At 42.6% G+C, this 17,184-nt stretch overlaps 1 long non-coding RNA gene across 1 annotated transcript; it reads right to left on the reverse strand.

Annotated features, from left to right (window-relative positions):
• Positions 1-16,849, reverse strand: LOC125117230 (uncharacterized). The gene is made up of 3 exons (XR_007132547.1): positions 16,782-16,849; positions 717-830; positions 1-318 (listed from the first exon to the last, which is right to left on the reverse strand). It is a non-coding gene; the product is annotated as an uncharacterized LOC125117230 (long non-coding RNA).
• Positions 16,850-17,184: the final 335 nt, after the last annotated feature.

Here is a 17,184-nt window from a genome sequence, read left to right on the forward strand (position 1 = left end):
AAATGCAGAGATAAAGGAGAACAAAGAACAGAACTTCCTCAATCTCTCTCTCAACCAAGTTATACGGACAGAACTTGGCCCATCAAGTTTATGATCAGAAACCGCGTTCTCCGGGATTAATGCAGAGGCACTTGTTGGAAGAGGTGATCCAGGCTTAGGAGAAAGGGGCGGTGGGGTGCAGCAGAAAGTCAGAAGATCCGGAAAAGCATTCCAGGAAGTGCATCCTTCCTCACCGTGTGATTTGGGGCAAGGTCAAAGTATGACCTCTACCTACCAGAGTGCCTGGCTTCTGGCCCTCGCTGACATAATTTTCACTTCCTGTTGTTCAGAGAGAGAAAAGAAACATCTGATAGCATCACTGTTTTTGTAGACCAGGGAAAATGCAGTCTTGTGGTTGTAACTGAGTCTTAAACTTGTCACTTACAGAAAATAATAGTGCTAATTGGTTCAGTTTCCTTAATGAATGCATCACTTAATTTTACGATTATTTAAAGATAACAATCTTCTAAAATCTATTTTCCTTGAAGCCGCATGCTCTTCTGAAATTTTAAGAAGATGTTTTGTTCCCAAGTGTTCCCCTTTGGTCTTGGATTTTTGGAAGAGCATACGACTTGCTGTCGCACGAAATCACATTGAAAGAGTATTAAAAACACATTTTCTAAGTGGGGTTTTTTTTTAGCTAAAGATTTTACTTGGATGAAAATTATCAATATTACCTTGACGTTCTCAGATCCAGGAAAAAGAGGCGAAATAGAGCATTTTATTTCTCCCTTCTTGCTTAGAGGGATGCCAGCGGTTGCCAAGTCCAGCCTCCACACGTCCAGCCTTCCCTGGTGTAAGCACAGTGGAGTCTCATTCTGTGTCAGAAAGTGTAAATGTTGCATCTCATCTTGCGTTTGGGGGCCTCACACGTCTTCCTAACCAAGACCAGACCTTGCTCAGAATAATAACTCCCACGGGCGCTTTCTGTGTGCGTGCCACGTCTTTCCTTGCTCAGCCTCGTGAAAATCCTGGGACCTGGGTAGCCTGACCATGCCCGGCTCACCGACAGGGAAGCGAGGCACAGAGCTCAGGTTAGTTAACTTACCCAAGGCTCCCAGAGGCCGGGGCCAAGACCAAAACCAGATGTGTGGTCGCCATGCTCAGGCCCGTCAAGGGTGCGTCCCAGCCTCCCCGCAGCCCTGCCTGAACAGAAGGATTCGACGGTTGCCTGTAAGGAGAGTCCAGGGTGCTGCAGAAACACGCTCACTGCTGGCACTCACCTTTCCTGCTCTCGAGCTCTCCTAAAAGCATCTGTGTCACTTCAAGTTTGAGAATGGTTCGCCCTTTCAGCTGGGTGCTAAGTGAGATGGCTTGGTTTCCCAGAGCACAGCATCCAGGGCAGCCGTCTGTAAGGTTTGTCCCATGGCATCCAACGAGGGTGAGGGGAAGGGGCCCTAGGGGCTGGCAAGTTCAGGATCCTACATGCAAACAGGGGCAGAGCAAGCAGGAACTGTCCCTTTTCGGTGACAGGGTATGTGCTCCTGTGTGTGCACGGGTGTGCACCTGCCTGCGTGCATGCGTGCATGTGTGCGTGTGTGGATATTTATGTGCTGGCAAATATTTACTGGGACCACCGCTGTCCTGAGCCTGGAGTAACAATTGTGAATGTGTCACAGAGAGTCACATGCTCGCTTCACCCAAGGCCTCACTGTCTCGCAGGGTAAACGACAGCTTTGTGCTGGAAGTCCTTGCACACACAATAAGGCAAGAGGTGGGAAGTGGATACACCTGGGAAGGGAGAAATAACTCTTTGTTCGCGGTGAGATGGTCACCTATGTCGGAAGTCCCAAAGAATCAGCACCAAAACCAAAAATTCCTGGACCGACTATGCCGTCATAGCAAGGCTGCAAACACCATCGGAGGGCTGCAAATGAAAACAACTATACCCATCTGAATGGTTAAAATTAGAACACAGACGACACCAATTCCTGTCAAAGGTGTGCAGCGACAGGAACTCTCATACATGGCTTGTGGGAATGGTACCGCCACTGGGGAAGATAGTTTGGTGGTTTTGCACAAAACCAAAAGTACTTTTACCATGTGATCCAGCAACTGTACCCAAAGGAGTTCAAAACTCCTGTCTATACAAAGCCCTGCTCAGGGATGTTTACTGGAGCTTGATTGGTAGTTGCCAAAACTTGGAAGCAAGTAAAATGTCCTTCACTAGTTGAGTGATTAAATAAACTGTGGTACCTCCAGGCCATGTAACATTAGCAGCAATAAACAGGGATGAGCTACAAACCATGAAGAGACACGGAGGGATGCTCAATGCATGTTCCTAACTGAAAGAGGCCAATCTGAAAAGACCACGTGCTATTTGATTCCAACTATGCGACATTCCGAAAATGACAAAACTATGGAGACAGCGCACAGATCAGTGGTGGGGGTTGGGGACAAGCAATAGAAGGAGCACAGAGGATTTTCAGGGCGGCGAAAATGCTTTACATGATAATGCAGTGGTGGCTTTCGGTCCCTATACTTTTTCCAAATCCATCTTATACACAGTACAAAGAGCGAACTCTAACGTAGACGGTGGACTCTGGGTGCTAATAATGTATCATTGTAGGTTCATCGGTTGTAAACAATACACTCCTCTATGGGGCATGTTGGTAACGGGAGAAATTAGGCATCTGTTGGGCAGGGGACCTACTGGAAATCTCTGAAGCTCCCTCTCAATTTTTTTGGCCACACCCATGGCATGTGGAAGTTCCTGGGCCAGGGATCAAACATGGGACACAGTAGTGACCTGAGCCACAGCAGTGACCCCAGGTCCTTCACCCACTGAGCCACCAGGGAACTCTGTTCCTCTCAATTGTGTCGTAATCCTAAAAGGGCTCTAAAAAATAAAACCCTTAATTAAAAAAACTTAATAAGCAAGTTTAGTTCATTGTTAGTGATAGACTCAAGTTACAGGCAGAGTTTTACATACAGTTTTTTAACCTTGCAATATTTCTGCCCACAGAAATGTTCGGACTCTCCTCTACTTTTCCACACTTACTTTTCACTAGGTGTGTCCAAACTTAGATCTTTGCTTCACTCAAACCCACTGCCCCTTTCCAGTGGACCATGCAAACTCCTGCACCCCTGTCCCCATCTAACTCTCACGAGCTGACCTAACCCCACAGTCACCATGTGGTCTGCGCTGCTCTCACTCCCCTTTGCTTTTCCACCTGCCCCGCCCAGGTGTCTCCCGCGCCAGGCACTCCCAGCTCTGCACATTTCCTAGGGACTGCCTTGAACCGCCGTGATGATGTTTAAGACAGACGGGAGAGGGGTTTGCGCACATAATTGTGGAGGTGTGACGGAACCATCGCAGTAACTAGAAACCTTTGGGGGAAGATACTTTGAGCCTCTGCAAATATCCCTTTCCTCCTTCTCTGAGCCTTGCTTTGCGGCTCTTGCCTGCAGCGACTGTTCCTGTGGCATGTTGATGATACTCACACTCATTCCTTCTGTCTCCATTTGTTATTGGAAATTCCGCAAGGACAATGTGCCTCCTTTACAGTATTTATTTATTTAATCATGAAGTAATATCAATAGGGCATTGACTATATTGTATCATCAGCATGGTTGCTTCCTACCTAGAAGAATGTACGTCGGGTTTAGAAAGATTTGATCATAAGCTTGGCCCTCATTTTATTTTCTATTCTAGAATATTATATTCGCTACGATGGAATAGGTTGCAACGCCTTATTAGACAACCTCCAAAGAGCATTAGCTTAACGCCACTGAAGTTTTATTTTTTGCTCAGACAAAGCACTTTGTGTGGCTGGAGGCCTCCCTGGTGGAGCTTTCTTTTGTAAGACCCTCAGCAACCTACCTCCCTGATATCGTGGGCTCAACTCCTGGCCACACAAGGGGCGGGAGAAGGGAAGCGTCCAACATTAGCCATTCCACGCATTCAGCGGCAGGACACACACTGCATTAACTCACAGTTCATGGTCAAGCTCATCATACGGCGTGGTTAACATCGCACAGGGGCTGAGCAAGTCTTTCCACATGCCCAGAAAAGGAGCATTAGCAAATATGGATAAAGATCAAGGGAAGTGTTTTTTGTTTTTGTTTTTTCTATGGCCGCATTTGCAGCATATGGAAATTCCCGGGCGAGGGGTGGACCCTGAGCTGCAGCTGCTGACCTACACCGCAGCTCACAGCAACACCGGATCCTTAACGCACTGAGCAAGGCTAGGGATCGAACCTGCATCCTCATGGCTACCAGTCAGGTTCTTAACCCGCTGAGCCACAACAGGAACTCCTCTAGCGAAGTGTTTGTCAATGTCCCAACATAACCATGTATCTTTCTGTTTCAGTTTGTCTCATTGTTTCCTCGATATCGATCCATTTAACACTTGGTCATTGTTCACATAGTTTCAGAAAAGTATTGTTTCCTTAAATATGCTACGTTTTCAAAAACCAAAATTGGCAGGTTTGCCTCCTAGTGATTTTTCTATGAAATAAGACGACAAGGCAGGATAAATACAGAAACAGATGTAGGAGGAAGAAGGGCAGGAAATGAAACTCACAGGACGACCTACATCCTGCATCGACTGTTCTTGCTTCCAGATGGGATGGAGCACCCAGCACAGTTCAAACTTTCACTCAGAACAACTAGAAAATTAGATTAATTGTCAAATATTTAAATTGTCAACATATGTGTTGGCTACAAAGACGGGGTAATAGGAGTTCCCTTGTGGCACAGTGGGTTAAGGAGCCAGTATTGTCACAAATCATTGCTGTGGTGCAGGTTTAATTTCTGGTCCAGGAACCTCCACATGCCCTGGGCAGGGCCAAAAAAAAAAAAAAAAAGGCAGCAAATCTGTGGAAAAACTCCAGAGTGGAGAGAGTTTTCAAGAAAGTGCTGGGGCCCTTCGCCATCCTTCGTAAAAAGTCTGCCAGTTTTGAGGACAAGCCAAGGGCTGCAAGATTGGTCTTGAGCAAGGCCACAGGCTTTTGCTGACAGATGGAGAAAAGAGACAAGCTGCTGAGTGACCTCAAACACAAGGCAGGTCCCTCAACGTGTTTGCTGAACTCTAAAACAGGGTGGGCTAAAGGCCCAAGAACCAAGCCCAAAAAATCCAAAATGCAGCCGGGACTGTCCTGTAGTGTCCCAGGCTTTGGCTGCTCCCGAGACAGCGACCCAGGAGAAGAAAGAGATGTTGAGGGCAACCAACCAGCACGGCCTGAGAACCGCAAGCTCAGAGGAAGGGAGGCAGTGGTATGAAAAATGCCACAGCCTTCTTCCTGCACCACTTGCCAGTCTGGGCCAAGGTGGAGGCGAACTTGATGTTTCTTTTCCTAAAAAAACTTTGACTGGCATTCTGTCAAAATTTATTCGCCTAAAAAAAAGATGGAATTATCTAACAACCAAGATTTAAAAAAAAAAAAAAAAAAAAGCCAACGAAGGCAGAACGCCAGGTGATTAAATATTGGAGTGAGCAGCAGACTTTAAAATAACTATGATTACTGTTTTCAAGAAGCGAGAGGAGTTCTCATTGTGGCTCAGCGGTTACAAACCCAACTTTTACCCATGGTGATGCAGGTTCGATCCCCGGCCTCACTCAGTGGGTTAAGGGTGCAGTGCTGCCGTGAGCTGTGGTGTAGTTCACAGATGCGGCTCAGATCTGGCGTTGCTGTGACTATGATGTAGGCCAGCAGCTGTTGCTCTGATTCGACCCCTGGGAACTTCCATATGCTGCAGGTGCGGCCCTAAAAAGACCAAAAAAAGAGAGAGAGAGAGGGAAAGGAAGAAGTACGAAATAAACAGAAGGATATGGAATTTCACCAGAAATTTTCATTTATGAAAGAGTATTCTACAACTGAAAAATATAATATCTGAAGTTAGGGACTCAATTAATGACTAGAAGCTCGGTTGCAGAGAAACACAAAAATTGAAATGTAGATATCAGATTGAAAGAAAATATGCAAATAGAAGCACATATACATATAGAGAGAGAGAATTAAGAAAAGAATGACAAAACAGGGAGGAATAAACATGAAGCACTCAGTCAAAAATCGAAACATTCCTGTGATCGGTGTCTCAGAATACAGGGACAATGAGATAAAATCAATAGATTATTTTAAAGTGTCTGGAGTTCCCGCCACGGCTCAGCGGAAATGAATCTGACTAGCATGCATGAGGACTCAGGTTCGATTCCTGGCCTCGCTCAGTGGGTTAAGGATCCAGGGTTGCCATGAGCTGTGATCTAGGTCACAGATGCCCCTCGGATCTGGCATTGCTGGGGCTGTGGTGTAGGCTGGCAGCTGCAGCTCCGATTGGACCCCCAGCCTGGGAACCTCCATATGCTGCGGGTGGGGCCCTAAAAGAAAAAAAAGACAAAAATAAAAATAAAATAGCTGAGAATTTCCCCAAATTGATTAATAGCATCAAGCTACACATTTGAGACGCTTAATGAACCAAAACAAGACAAAGGGGGGAACAGGACGTCAAAGGCACATTATTGAAAAGCAAAAGTAGAAGCAAAGGGAAAAGTGATAAAGCAGCCAGAGGGGAAAATAAAGTCACTCTCTTCCAAAATTTATTAAAAAGTCCAAGTACAGCTGATTTCTCGGGACAATAGGACAGAAAATATGTGGGTAAAGTACAAATAAACCCAATGGACAAGCTCTTATATCAGCATTCCAGAGCCTTCACGTGGCAGAGTAGTTAAAGCTGGTGGCCCCCATGAAGCAGAATTTCAGTGGGAATAAAGGAAGGACAGGGTTCTAAGGTTCTAAGAGAATCAGACGATGGTAGTCATAGCCGACTTTGCATTTCGTACCCTCTAGGAGGACAACAAGAGGGGTAAAAGATGATGGCTACAACCCAACTAGAGCAGCAGTGAAATTCAGTGCAAAAAGTCTATGTACCATTCCCCTCCCCAAAATCCCGATATATATATATATATATATATATATATATATATATATATATATATATATATATATATTTTGTGTGTCTTTTTGCTATTTCTTGCTATTTCTTGGGCCGCTCCTGCAGCATATGGAGGTTCCCGGGCTAGGGGTCGAATCGGAGCTGTAGCTGCCAGCTTACGCCAGAGCCACAGCAATGCAAGATCCGAGCCGCGTCTGCGACCTACACCACAGCTCACGGCAACACCGGAACCTTGACCCACTGAGCAAGGGCAGGGATCGAACCCGCAACCTCATGGTTCCTAGTCGGATTCGTTAACCACTGCGCCACGACGGGAACTCCCCGATAGATATATTTTTACTGGAAATGATTATGCTGATTCTAAAAAACACGTATGCAAATATAAGGGCAGAACTTTCAAGAAAAGATTGAAGTAGAAGAATCAACTTGCAGTTCCAGATGCTCCACCTATTGAAATTGTGTCATAACTCCGACAGCCGGACAGAGCGAGTGCAGACATTGACCGAAGCAGTGGCGGCTTTATGTGTCCATGAAGAATTAAAAGCTCACGCAGAAAACAAAAGACTAGAATTCAGACTGGAAAAATCCAATGAGTAGATGGTGATGGCGTAGCAGAAAACCTCTACTCGACTTCAAGGCATGAGAAGAGCCGCTAAAATGAGAGTGAGTTTGAGACAAAATCAAAAGAAAAAAGGAAAGATCCCTACATCCTAGGAAAATTCCATGAAGCAACACCTGACCACACCTTTGCAAAATATTTGAACCAGGGAAATAAAGATGTTTTATCATGCAAGTAGAGAAGGTAAACATTTTAAGCCAATATTTTTGTCTCAATATCAGAAGAGATAGTGTTTGATGTATCATTTCAAAGGTATAAAGGCAGAGTATGAATGTTTTCAGTTGCAGAAGGAATCTAAACTGTAGCACCTGATTAGCATCATGTAGTGTGTGTATGAGGGTGCATATATGTATGTACATTTGTGTGTATCTCTTCATAGACAGATGTACACACATACACATCTGTCTATGAAGAAATGTGACCTCATCACATAAGAAATGAAGAAAACAGCCCAAATATAGGGCTGTTAAGCTACGAAATAACTGATAGTGAATAACAAAACCAGTTCAACAGGAATTACAAAGTAAATATTGCCAGTTATTTCAGACCATCAAGGAACAGATAGATAATTCCCAGTCCACATGGACTGTCTCAAGCCTCGAAAAAGATGGCAAATTTCTTATTATGATATTAGCACACCCCAAACATTTCATTTACTCTACTTTCTGTTTTTCTTTTCTTTGTTTGTTTGTTTGTTCAGTGCTCAAAGGGTTTTATTTATTTATTTATTATTATTTTCTTCTGTACAGCATGGTGACCCAGCTACACATACATGTATACCTTCTTTTTTCTCACACAAAAAAAGTTCTATATATTTTAGATTCTACCTTAAGTGAATGCACATGCTATTTGTCTTTTTCTGACATTTCACTTAGCATAATATCTGCTCCATCCAACCATGTTGTCACAAATGGGAAGATTTCATTCTATTTTGTGACTTAATAATCTTCTTGATAGTTTTCCTGTAGAATCTTTCATTCTATTTTGAGACTTAATAATCTTCTAATCTTCTAGATTATTTACTTTTATATGTAAAGACATCTTTTTTAGTCATCTATTACTGGGAATTTAGGTTGTTTCTGTCTGCTGGTTACTGTAAATAATGCTTCAATGAACAAAAGAATGCATATATATTTTTAATCAATTTTTTCCTTTGTTTTGGTGAATATCCAGAGGTGGGATTGCTGGATTGTACAGTAGCTCTATTTTTAATTTTTTGAGAAATGTCCGTACGATTTTCTATAGTGACTATCTCAATTTTCACTCCCACCAATATCGCAAAAGGGTTCCTTTTGCTCCGTATCCCTGCCAACACTTGTTATTTGTTGTCTTTTTGATAATGGCCATCCTGACAAGTGTGAGGTGATATTTCACTGTGGTTTTGATTGCATTTCCCTGATGATTAGTGATGTTGGGCATCTTTTCATGTGCCTGTTGGCCATCTGTATGTCTTTGGAAAAACGTCTATTCGTGTCCTCTGCCCATTTTTTAATTGAAGTGTAGTGATTTACAATATTACATTAGTTCCAGATGTGCAACATTGTGATTTAATATTTTTATGGATTGTACTTCATTTAAAGTTATTCTAAAATATTGGCTATATTCCCGGAGTATATGCATTATACCCTTGTATCTCATTTATTTTATATTTAGTAGTTTGTATTGCTTAATCTCCTAGCCTTATCTCGCCCCTTCCCTCATCCCTCTCTCCAGGGGTAACCACGAGTTTATTCTCCATATCTGTAAGACTCTTTCTGTTTCGTTATATTCATTTGTTTATTTTATTTTTCAGGTTCCTTATGATAATAACATACAGTTTTTGTCTTTCTCTGTTTGATTTATTTCACTAAGCATATACCTTTTAGATCCATCCACGTAGCTGCAAATGGCAGAATTCCATTCTCTTTTATGGTTGAGTAATATTCCATTGTATATATACCACATCTTCTTTATCTGTTCATCTATTGATGAACATTTAGGTTGCTTCCATATCTTGGCTGTTGTAAATAATGCTGCTTTGAACACTAGGGTGCATACAGCTTCTCGAATCACTGTTTTCATTTTCTGCAGATACATACCCAGTTGTGGAATTTCTGGATCATGTGTTATTCTATTTTTAGTTGTTTCAGGAATCACCATACTGTTTTCCACCATGGCTGCACTAATTTAAATTGCAACCAAGAGCATACTAGATTTCCCTTTTCTCCATATCTTAGCCAACGTTCGTTATTTGTCTTTTTGACGCTGCTCATTTTTTAATTGGGTGTTTTTTGTTTGTTTGATTTGGGAGACTTTATAATGTTGAGTTGTATTACTTATTTGTTTATTTTGGATACTAACCCTTCATCAGATGAATCATTTACAGATATCTTCTCTCATTCAGTAAGCTGCTTTTCCATTTTGTAGATGGTTTCCTTTGCCGTGCAAAAACTTTTTAGTATGATGTAATTCCATTTGCTTATGTTCGTCTTTGCTTTGACTTGTCTGAGAGTGTGTGTGTGTGTATATATATATGTATATACATGACTACACTAATGCCAAAGAGCACACTTGCCTATGTTTTCTAGAATTTTTATGGTGTCAGGTTTTACATTTAAGTCTTTAATCTATTTTGAGGGTTTTGTTTTGTTTTGTTTTGTTTTTTGTTTTTTTAGGGCCACACCCACAGCATATGGAGGTTCCCATGCTAGGGATCTAATCAGAGCTGCAGCTGCCGGCCGACGCCACAGCCACAGCAATGCCAGATCTGAGCCACGTCTGTGACCTACACCACAGCTCATGGCAACGCCGGATCCTTAACCCACTGAGCGAGGCCAGGGATTGAACCCACAACCTCATGGTTCCTAGTCGGATTCGTTTCTGCTGCACCACTATGGTAACTCCTATTTTGAGTTGTTTTTTAATGGTGTGAAAAAATAATCCAATTTGTTTCTTTTGCATATAGCTGTCCAGTTTTTCCAGCAGCATTTATTGAAGAGGCTGTCTTTTCCCTGTTGTATATTCTTGCCTCCTTTATCATAAATTAACTGTCCATATAAGTGTGGGTTTATTTCTGGGGTCTTGTTCTGTTCCATTGATCTATGTGTGTGCATTTTTCCATCAATACCATACTGTTTTGATGACTGTAGCTTTGTAGCAGAGTTTGAAATCATAGAATGTGAAAGCTCCTTCTTTCTTATGAATGTTTTGTCTATTCAGTCTTTTATGTTTCCTTAGGCATTTTTAAATTATTTGTTCTACTTCTGTGAAAAATGGCATTGGCATTTTGATAGGGATTGCATTGAATGGGCAGATTTCCTTCGGTAGCATATGGTCAGTTTAACATTAATTCTTCCAGCCCATGGTGATGGTATATCTTTCCAGGTGCTCGTGTCATTTTTCTCACATCAGCATCTTGCAGTACTCTGAGTCAGTCTGTTGCCTCCTTCCCAGGTTCCCCTCTTGGTGTCTGTTGACCCCCGAGGGTGTGTGCTCCTCATTACTGTCAGGTGAGAGTGGAAGTTGTACCTCTCACTCGCCCTCCAATGACACTGCTGAGGGGGCTGTGAGTAATGCTTTGCTGCCCTCAGATGGCCACCTCTGTCCCCCCGGGGGGTGGTCTTGTTACTGCTATGTGGTAATGAAAGTACTGAATCTCTGCTGAGTCTCCTTTGACTCCATCCTACGGGGGCTGTACTTTATTACTGCCAGCGAGGGAGGGAGGTTACCTTCCCCTTGTGTTCTCTGCTGAAAATGCTCAGGGAGCTGAGGAGTCTCATTACATTCCCCCAGGGACTAAAGTCCCGGCGTTTTCTCAGCCTGGAACCACACTGCTGGAGGTTTGGGGGGCAAGAGCTTATGGAAGTAAAATCTCCTCGCGTGGCCTTTGAGGGTCCCAGCAGGGCTGAGGCTACTATTGTTTTCTGGGTGTTTGCCTTGAGTAGATCACCTTTTTATCTGAATGTATGATTTCTATTAGGCTGTCCCCTTCCTGGCCCTTTAGTTAGAGAGTCTAGGGTTTTGTTGGGATTGATCTCTGCCTAAGGACATTGGTGGGTTCCTGGCTTCTTCAACTCCAGGTCTGAGATACATGAAGTAAAACACAAACCCAAGTCACCATGGCGTCAGCTCTTGCTTTTTGAGATCCTTGGCCAGTCTAATCGCTCCTTTCCCACTTTTAGAGTCTTCTTTTGTTTGGTTTCTCTGTCATTATTAGAGCTCTCACTGCCATTCGGAGGAGGAATCAAGGAAAGACTATATCTACATCATCTTCCTGGGAGCAGAAGTCAAAATCTGGAAGCAGATTTTAGCATATAAAAGATCATAAAATCTACATATTGACAGTGGAAATTAAAAAGTCCCTCATTCCTAGGGGAAAAAATGGATTTTTTTTTTTTAAACCATGGTAACAAGTAAACACAAGAACAGCTTTTAATTCTGTTTGCTTAATCAGTGACAATACACTTTAATCTAATCAATCAATGGCAGTGAGCAGAATAGGGAAAGTCAACCAGTTAATGATCCCAGGGTTTTTTTAATGTAATTTTTTTTTTTTTTGTCTTTTCTAGGGCCACTCCTGCGGCATATGAGGGTTCCCAGGCTAGGGGTCCAATCAGAGCTGTAGCCGCCAGCCTACACCACAGCCACAGCAACGACAAATCCAAGCCACATCTGCGACCCACACCACAGCTCACGGCAACGCTGGATCCTTAACCCACTGAGCAAGGCCAGGGATCGAACCTGCAACCTCATGGTTCCTAGTCAGATGCGTTAACTGCTGCACCACAATGGGAACGCCTTTAATTTTTATTTTATTTAGGAGTATAGTTGATTTGTAATGTTGAGTTCGTTTTAGGTGTACAGCAAAGTGATTCAGTTACACAAATATCCATTCTTTTTCAGATTATTACAGAATATTGAGTAGAGTTCCATGTACTATACAGTAAGTAGGTCTTTGTTGATTCTCTCTTTTATGTATAGCAGTGTGTATATGTTAAACCCAAACTTCTAATTTATCCCCCCCACATTTCCCCTTTGGGAACGGTAAGTTTTTTCTTTTGAAGTTTGTGAGTCTATTTTTATTTTGTAACTAGTTCATTTGTATCTTTTTAGATTCCATATGTAAGTGATAACATACATTTATCTTTCTCTATCTGACTTACTTCACTTAGTATAATAATCTCTACTTCCAGCCATATGGCTGCAGATGGCATTATTTCATTATTTTTTAGGGCTGAGTAATATTTTATGGTATACATGTACCGCCTCTTACTTATCCATTCATTTGCCAATGAACACTTAGGGTTGCTTATGTTTAGCAAAGGAAACCATAAATAAAATGAAAAGACAACCTATGGACTGGGAAAAAATATTTGCAAACGATGCAACTGACAAAAGCTTAATGTCCAAAATATACAGATAGCTCAAGCAACTCAAAAACAAAAACCAACTCAATCAAAAATTAATATAATCAATCAATGACAGTGAGCATAACATAGAAAATCAACCAGTTAGTGACCCCGGGATTTGAGTGAGCAGCAGCCTCACTCCAGTGAATACACTTCTGGAACTCAACCAATCCATCACAGTTCTGCTTCACAGACAAGCTTCTGAGGCTGTCAAAAATGCAGACCAATTGCTATAACAAACACAACTCAGATCCCAATCAACTCCTGGCCCCAAAACTTTATCTAAGACTTGCATTCTGCTGTGCTCAATGGCACAGTGTCTCAACAGCACCCCCTGACTTAAACGAGAAGTAAATTAGATCTTATCGTTCCTCTATTGAGTTGCAGTCTCTTCCCTGCACAAAAAGGTGTTTCTAAAGAGGATGCACAGACCCACAGACATAGACTTGCGCTGCCGAGGGGGAGTGTGGGGGGAGTGGGATAGACGGGGAGTTTGGGGTTAATAGATGCAAACAATTACATTTAGAATGGAAAAGCAATGTGGTCCCACTGTATAGCACAACGCTGTAAGTCCACTACACTTTAATAAAAAAAATTCAAATTAAAAAAAAAAGAGTGAGTTCCCATTGTGGCTCAGCATTAATGAACCCAACTGATATCCCTGGGGACATGGGTTTTACCCCTGGCCTTGCTCAGTGGGTTAAGGGTCCAGTGTTGCCGTGAGCTCTGGTGTAGGTCGAAGAGGAATCTCAGATCCTGCATTGCTGTGGCTGTGGTGTAGGCCAGCAGCTACAGCTCCGATTCAACCCCTAGCCTGGGAACTTCCATATGCTGGGGGTTAGGCCCTAAAAAAAAAAAAAGAACGCAAATGAAAGCCACCCACAAGGAGGCCTTTTCTGCCCATCATTTGCCTGGCTCCTTTTCACCTTCAAGAGAATTTAAACTGGTAAATATATTAAATTGGAAAAAATAATGTATTAAAATGCAGTAATCCATAGTTTGTCTTTCTATTTAACTTCCACTTCTACTTCGTTGAACAGAAATATTCATCTCTCCCTGGTCCCGTATTACTGTATGAGATAATGGACTCAAAGCCCTTGGTAGGACTGAATCAATCCCTCTCTCTCTCTCTCTCTCTCTCTCTCTCATCACATCTAGGCATCATTCATAAGGAAAGAGAATTAAATTAGGAGAGTTAGTAAGCCATGTATTCTAACCTAGTTCCCATCAAAAACTTGTATTAGGGAATGTGGAGCAAGTGAGGAGTTATTCATGCCATTTTACAAGTTTTCTCTATTTCTATTACTGCTTTTCTAGAAATCACATAGACGTGGGGGCCAAGGTGACAGTGATTGGAAAACAAATTAGGTATCAATGCCTATAACAATACCATTATAATCTTCCTAAAAATCACCGCATTAGTCTGTAAGACCCACCACTGCCCACTCGTGTCCTGAATGCATTAGAAAAGATAAAGCCACTGAGAAATAGACTTATTGATTGAGCTTAAGTTGGTGAGAATACGCCTGGTAAACTAAATGAACCTGAAATCTTCTCTTTCAAGGCCATGTAAGTAGAAATGGGGATGGGATAAACGTCAGTCCAAATACACAGTCGTAGCCTCCCCTTGGCTACGCATTCAAAAAATACGAAGGGGGAGTTCTTTTGTGGCACAGTGGGTTAAGGATCTGGTGTTGTCATTGCAGTGGCTTTGGTTGCTGTTGTGGCACAGGTTCAAACCCTGGCCCAGGAACTTCTACATGCTGCAGTTGTGGCCAAAAAAATAAAAGCCACGAAAAATAAAAATAAAAGCTATGAATACATATAAATTAATACCATGCCATTAGTGAATTTCCAGTGACAAGAAAATGCAGCTGGAGCTGTACTTGATACAGGCAATCTTTTGAAAGCACAAGATAAGGAGATGTAATTTTCGAATTGGAACAACATGGAAAGCTTTTAGGTGACGTAGTATCTGTGGCTCTGAAGGATGGGTAGCATTTTGACGGAACAAACAAATATACAAGATAGATACATGTGAAAAAATGATGTGTAGTTGCAGACATGTCATCTCTTGGCTGGACCCATGTAATCAGAAAAGACAGACGATGACACTGGACAGGCAGGATGCAAGCAGACTGTGATTCAGCTTTTATGCAAAAATAAGGAAATTGGGCTTTATCTGTAGGTAAGGGGACAAGATGGAAGAAAAGTGGGTATGAGCACCCTGGCTCTACTCTGCCCTGGAAGACCGAGAAGAACGGGAATATTTTGGAGGCAGGGAGAGCCCACTTGGGAGACACTTTTCCAAGAGTCCAGGTGAAGAAGGAGCCATGAGGATGGAGGTGTGTATGAGAGCTGGCTCAGAAATGGAATCAGCGGCTGCTAATTCATTTGGGTTTGAGAAGGAAGAATCGCCGTGAAGGGGAGAGTCAGATTTCCAGTCTGGACAACGGGATAAACAATTGATCAGGCAAGAATCATTCTATTGAATGACTAATCCAGGTGAGAGCAGAAGACCGGATGGAGCACTGGCTCTTTCAATCTCACTTATCAAAAACTGCTGTTCTGCATCTGAGGTATGCTTGCTAAAAGCACAGGCTTTCAAACTCCAACAAATGTTACTTGTCCTGCCTCATCCAGAGTTAGGCGAAGATACTAATCTGCTGCCCACGACACTGCCCTGCACAGATGGAGCTCAGACCGTATTGTGTTACTTTTCTTTCCTTTTTTTTTGCCTTTTTTTTTTTTTTTGCTATTTCTTTGGGCCGCTCCCTTGGCATATGGAGGTTCCCACCTAGGGGTCTAATCGGAGCTGTAGCCACCGGCCTACGCCAGAGCCACAGCAACGCGGGATCCGAGCCGCGTCTGCAACCTACACCACAGCTCACAGCAACGCAGGATCCTTCACCCACTGAGCAAGGGCAGGGACCGAACCCACAACCTCATGGTTCCTAGTCGGATTCGCTAACCACTGCGCCACGACGGGAACTCCCGTGTTACTTTTCTAAAAAGGAAACTGAGGCTCCAATCGTCTGACCGGTTTCTCCAAAATCACATGGTTGAAGTGGCTAAAACCGAACTGAAACCAAGTTCTTTGCTGTTAAATTCCAAGATGTATCTGCCACATCATATGATGGGCACCACATGGGTTACCCAAACGCAGTCAGGACTGGTCCCTACTCACCAACAGATAAACAGCCTTAATATCCAAATACAAAGAATGATTTACTTGCGATCCTTTGTAAACTACATTATTCTTCAATATCCATGCGATTGCAACATTCCACACATAGGAGCTGAAATAATATTTGGATTTTGTTGTTGCGCTGTTATTGATAAAACATGATATAGAACACGTTGTTAATATAAACACCTAAAACAAACACAAAAGAGACGACGACTTTTTGACTAAGAAATAAAGTAGCATTGATATTGAATTTTGTCCCTAGGAAAATACAGAGTGAAAACCTCTGGCTCCCTTTCTCCTCTGCAGCCAAGTTCCAGTCTCTCGCCTTGCGGAGAGGTAGGCTGCTTCACTCACGGTCCCCTTATTTCCTTTATCTTTTAAATTCTTGGCACTCACTGGGGTGGGGAAGCATGACATTTCTGGGGCTGTTGTTCCCTCCACATTTGTGATCCAGATTTGAGCTCAGGCCACGGTTAAGCATCTGGGCTCCATCTTCAGAAACTTTCACAATACAATCCAGCTCTTCTCTGAAAATAATTCTGTTATCATCTCAAATGACAATGTCCCAAGGCTTCTCAAGACCTTTATGGGGGATTTGAAAGCAACTGCTGTCGAAAGTATCAGAAAATGCCAAAGAAATCATGAACTCACCGTGGAGGGTTGCCTAAGAAACCGAATTGTTGGATTCCTACAGACTTCAAAGTGCTTTTAGCTCTTGACTGAAGGTGCTAAGGGAAAGATTGGAAGGGATGTAAGTTTTATTTTATTTTCTTCCTTTTGTCGTTGTTGTTTTAATTACACATATTTTCAGAGCAGCTTTATGGGACTATCCAGATTCCCAAGAGGTTTGAAACTAGCTCAGAAACAAACAAAAAGGAATATTAGATGTTTTGTTTGAAAGGTCCACCACCCAGCAACCTCCTGTAAAAGTATGTGAACAGTATGACGAAGGGCGTAGGAGTTCAGATCAGATGGAAGAATGGGAGAGAGTAAACACTGCTCCTTTTTTTTTTTTTTTTTTTGCTTTTTAGGGCTGCACCTGCGGCATATGGAG

The sequence above is a fragment of the Phacochoerus africanus genome, chromosome 16 (genome assembly GCF_016906955.1).
Source record: "Phacochoerus africanus isolate WHEZ1 chromosome 16, ROS_Pafr_v1, whole genome shotgun sequence".
In the NCBI taxonomy this organism is placed as follows: domain Eukaryota; kingdom Metazoa; phylum Chordata; class Mammalia; order Artiodactyla; family Suidae; genus Phacochoerus; species Phacochoerus africanus.